This window comes from Colobus angolensis, unplaced genomic scaffold, assembly GCF_000951035.1.
Source record: "Colobus angolensis palliatus isolate OR3802 unplaced genomic scaffold, Cang.pa_1.0 Scaffold144, whole genome shotgun sequence".
In the NCBI taxonomy this organism is placed as follows: Eukaryota; Metazoa; Chordata; class Mammalia; order Primates; family Cercopithecidae; genus Colobus; species Colobus angolensis.
The window spans coordinates 1,913,451-1,918,913 of NW_012114533.1; positions in this window are offsets into that span (position 1 = coordinate 1,913,451).

Below are 5,463 nucleotides of genomic sequence, written 5' to 3' on the forward strand. Positions count from 1 at the left end.
CATCTCTACTAAAAATACAAAATTAGCCAGGTGTTGTGGCACATGCCTGTAGTCCCAGCTACTTGGGAGGCTGAGACAGGAGAATCACTTGAACCAGGAGGCAGAGGCTGCAGTGAGCCAAGATGGCGTCTCTGCACTACAGCCTGGGCGACAGAGCGAGACTCCATCTCAAAAAAAAAAATTAGCTGGGCGTGGTGGCTCACACCTGTAATCCCAGCTACTGGGGAGGCCAAGGCAGGAGAATCGCTTAAACCTGGGAGCCATAGGTCACAGTGAGCTGAGATGGGGCCACTGCACTCCAACTTCTGCTACAAAGGGAGACTCTGTCTCAAAACAAAACAAAAAAAGAATTTGGAATTTGTCCCAGCACTTTGGGAGGCCGAGGCGGGCAGATCATTTGAGCTCAGGAGTTTGAGACCAGCCTGGGCAACATGGTGAAACCCCGTCTCTACCAAAAATACAAAAAATCAGCCAGGTGTGGTGGGACCTGTGGTCCCAGCTACTTGGGAGGCTGAGGTGGGAGGCTCAATTGAGCTCCAGAGGCAGAGGTTGCAGTGAGTCAAGATCGCGCCACTGCACTCCAGCCTGGGTGACAGTGAGATCCTATCTCAAAAAAAAAAAAAAAGAAAAAAAAGAATTTGGAACCTGTAAAGAATGACTGTAACAGTCTCTGGTACGTCTCTGGACCTTGATTTTCCGCACCAAAGAATGGGGAACAGATGTTGTCATCCATTCTAACACTCCTTTCTTGACCCTGACATATGAAGGGGCTTTCTTTTCTGCTTTGACATCTCCAGAGAAGGAAGGAGTTTTGCCCACTCTTGGATGCCACTTAGTACCCAATCCAGGAATGAGACCCACCCCATTTTTTTTTTTTTGAGACAGAGTCTTGCTCTGTCGCCCAGGCTGGAGTGCAGTGGCGCTATCTCGGCTCACTGCAAGCTGTCTCCCGGGTTCACACCATTCTCCTGCCTCAGCCTCCCCAGTAGCTGGGACTACAGGTGCCCACCACCACACCTGGCTAATTTTTTGTATTTTAGAAGAGACGGGGTTTCACTGTGTTAGCCAGGAGGGTCTCGATCTCCTGACCTCATGATCCGCCCACCTCGGCCTTCCAAAGTGCTGGGATTACAGGCGTGAGCCACTGCGCCCGGTCGAGACCCTTTTGAAGGTGAAGTTGGGGGCTAGGAACACTGGGATCCTCCTGACACTTGACTTATACCCTTTACTCCCAACCATGGACCCCAGCAGATAAACCAGCAGCCTATTCTAGTTGAATGGGGAGCCTAGAGGTAGCATGTGGGCATTTTTTTAGGCCTTTTATGAATATAAATATTTAGTGCATGGTGTTTTGCAGAATTAAATCTCTGAGCCTAGATTAGCCTGGTAATATCATTATGTAGATGCCAGGGATGAGATACCTGTGACTGCTGTGTGACTTCTCATTCAACGATGCCTGTGATGACTTGATGCACTTTAATTTGCCAGGGCAATCATTAATTGCATATGAAACAGTTGGTGTTTGGCTTTAAGGGAAGCTGATTGGGTCAGTCACTGAGTGTTTGGCTCAATGATCTACAGCTGGCTCTTTGCTCGTGCACTCCTGCTTTCTTTTCAAAAGCATTACCACTCAGTGTTTTGGGGACCCCCTGAGGAAAAGCCGTGAAACATTGGGGGTTTTCATCTGGGTTTTCCTTTGGGCATTATAGCTTTAATTTTAATATTTTGGATAATAAAGAATGATTTTAAATTAAATTTGCGAGTCTGCCATCTGTGATTCTTTGGACTTTTTCCTCCTCTCTGGCGGTTCTTTGACTTAATTTTTTCCGAACATTAGCAAAAGTGGGTTGAGGACAGGAGGGGCAAGGGGCAGCAGAACAACAGGTCAGCCTGGGAACTGAGAGAAATGGGGCAAGGCTTCGATCCCTGGTCCTTGGACCCTGGAGGGTGGTGGAAAAGCATGATGCCCAGAGTCCAGATCACAAAAGTCAACTCAAAAGTAATTGCAGCTGCCTGTCATGACCTCTTGATTGGAAGTTTAAAAAGGAATTTCCCAAGATTATACCTCAGTTTGCCCATCTGTTAAATAGAGAAGTGATTTTCAATAGAGAAGTAACCCCCTGAGTGCCATTACACTTTTGATACAGTTCTTCATCCAAGGACAGCCTACTCAAACCCAAGGTATTATCATTATCCACTGAAGGCTAAAGGGTCTGAGGGCATACGTGTGTTTCCAGATCTAGAGCTAAACCTGAAAAATCTCTCCCTAAAAATGCATTCCCTGTGTTGTCAGTGAAATCCAAGAAGCAGAATTTGCTACCCTTCAGAGACAAGTGAGGACACATCATCATCACCACTGCAGACCATGGCATTAATGAGTCAGTCAGACAGCGCCACTGAACACACAGACAAATGCTGAGTGAATGCCAAAATAAAATGAAAAAGCACCTGCCAGCAGAGGGGCTGGTATGATGAGTGGGTTAGTTAGGGAAGGTAAGAGTGTGGGGGTTGCACAGCAAGGCAAGTGAGTCTCCCTTCTCTATTTAGTAGAAGGAGGCTTCTGGGAGAGGTCAGATTTTGCATTTTAGTAGAGGGAGAGAGTTTGAGGAGCTTGCCCCAGCAGAGCACGGGGCCATCTGAGAAGATGCCTAGAGACAAGAAAGTGAGATGATGAGGGAGGCTAAGAGGTGAGTGGAAGGAGACAGACCAGGGAGGAAGATAAAACAGAGGATGAGCAATGCCACCTTAAATGCTTTCTGAAACAAGAATGGGGCAGACACAGAATACCAGGTAGCTTCTGGAGGTCTTAAGTCATGTGTAGGTAGGAAGCTTTGCTAGCATCAGAGCAGTTTCCTTTGCATCTGCTGATTTTCCCACCCTCCCCCGTCCCTCACCCCAAATCCTGCTTTTATCAAATCCAGGCGGGGGTCTCCCAGCCACCTTCCTACACAGAGAAGGACCAAATTCATTGTTCCACAGGTCAGAAGGCAAAGATTCATCAAATGACCTTGAAGGTCAGGGAGGCAATATTCATGGCTCTGGGCAGGATCGAAGCTCAGGTACATAAGTATTTATCATGCTTTTAAGACCTCACAATAGCATCCTTTGTCCCACATGACTAAGACATAAGCTTGCAATCTCAATCAATCTATCTCTTTCTCTCTCTTTCTCCTCTCTCTTTCTTCCCCCCCACTTAAACACACACACACACACACACACACACACACACACACACATGCACACACACATACACAGAGAGAGAGAGAGAGAGAGAGAAAGATTCTCTCCTGCCTCTTTTTCCTCTTTAAAATCCCTGGTTCTCCTAAATACAACCTTGGTATCCCCCAACAGTAGAAAACAACCCCAACAAGTGCCTATGAAAAAAGCCTTTAAGACTCATGAATATTTAGCTCGTCCTCATGTAAAATATATGACTTTGTGTAAGGATCAGGCGAACGAGGTGCATGATTTTTTCTGATTTATGGGCCTAGAGACGGATTATTCATAGCAGAGCAGCTGTGTGGAAAGATTCATCCGCTGCAAAATGTGATTGTACATCAGGCAGTGTGTGGGAACGGAGCTATGACTAATGGCTGCTTTACATATAAATGAGAAGGTTTGTGCTAGGAACTGTAAAAAAATACAATCACTCAGCTGACGGGCAGGCTCCTTATCGTGGGTACAGGAGAGGGACCACAGGAAAGGTAGGCAAATGAATGCTTCACCCCACTCTGAAGAGCCGAGCCAGGTGGTGGTGAGAGTCAGGGAGCAGGAGACAGAGAAAAGGGGGGATGTTTGGAGATACAGCCGATTCTCCCAATCTGGCCATAGTCAATTTCTGTATTTATAACTCCATCTTCTAGGCCCTACTGTGACCTCTGAGAATCTGTCGGGGCAGAGATAGGGCCCAAGAGAAGAGGATGCATTGCCATCACATCCAGGGGTGATGACCAGGCCCCAAACCCTCCAGAGCCTGGCATTGGGCTGCTGATAATTCAGGTCAATTTTGGAAGCCAGCACAGCAAGCCTTTGGGAAAACCTCTGAAGATAAAAATTGTATGAATCTGAGACTTCTCTGCCACTCTTCAAGTCTCCCTCTCTTTCCCTCGTTCGTCTCTCTTTTCTCTTGTAGCTGAGACAGGCTGTCTAGACATTGCAGATGTGGACAGATGTTGGGTCTGTAATTTATAACAACGGCCTCCAGAAGGCAATTCCAATTTGTTTCGGTAAGGCTTTGAGTTACAGGCAGAAAAAGTATCCTGTAAATACCGTCGACTTACATGGTAACTACACCAAGGGTTTACTTAGTGAACAATCACTAACTACAGCATAATTACATATCCCTGCAGATTACCAGAAAATTTAGTGGCATTGAGCAGGCAATGACCACTAAATTGAGCTTTAGGAGGGCCTGGAGAGCAAGGGATTTGACCCACACTTAACGGAAATTTATACCTATTTCTTCAAATCATCAATTAGTCACCATTTTGAGGGACCTTTCAGTTTTATCTATATTCTAGACATCCCCTCACCATCATACTGAACTCCAACCAGGGTGAATGCTGGTTGTTGCTTTTCACCAATGGAGTTTTAAACCATGCGATATCTGTAGGTACTCCCCAAATCTGCAGACAGCCCAGGATCCCAGAAAATAATCTTTGCTGTTATGCACTGAGTGGCAGGGCTGAGCTGCACTGATCCATCCTCACTTTCTCCTGGTGACCGATGACTAAACAGCTGCCCAGGCCAGCAGTAAAGCTGACTGGCCCACCCAAGATCATGTTAATCCTCTTGAGGACTATATTCTGATCTGGTAATGATAGTGAGAAATAGAAAGGTGAATTTCTAGAATAGTATTCCAAGAAGTTTAGAATGCTTCTTGCTATCATCTGGGGTAGTGTGTGTGGAAGGGGAGCAGGAGACAGATATTAAGGCCAATACACAGAGAAGTTAAGCCATCTGACCATGACCAGAGACTATTGGTAGTAGAGGCCCAATCTGCACTGGGGTCTGCCATCCCTGAGAACTCTGACCAGCTGGTCTCTTTGGGATTAGGGGATCAGAGTTGGCTGGCAGCTGGGGAGCTCAGGCTTCCCTAGATATATAGGGTTGCAATGAAATAGCCATCAAGGTATCATTTATGTCAGTCTGGGCATGGGGAAAGGGGAGTGGGAATAAAGAGGGTAGGAAAATGTGAAAATCAAATAAACACATCAACAGGGTTGGATTCCAATTTCTAATCCATCACCAACCTCTTCTAGTTTATTCGTTCCATATAATCTTCCTTAACCCTCTTGCCTGTCCAAAGACAATCAAATAAAACTTAATCTTAATACACTTCTAGGCACAGACCCCTGTGTTCATGCAGATCCTGAAAAAAAAAAAAAAAAAAAAAAGTCTTATGCCAATTTCAGGACAGATACTGTCTGGAGAATCCTGATTTTTTGCAATGGTTGGTTGTGT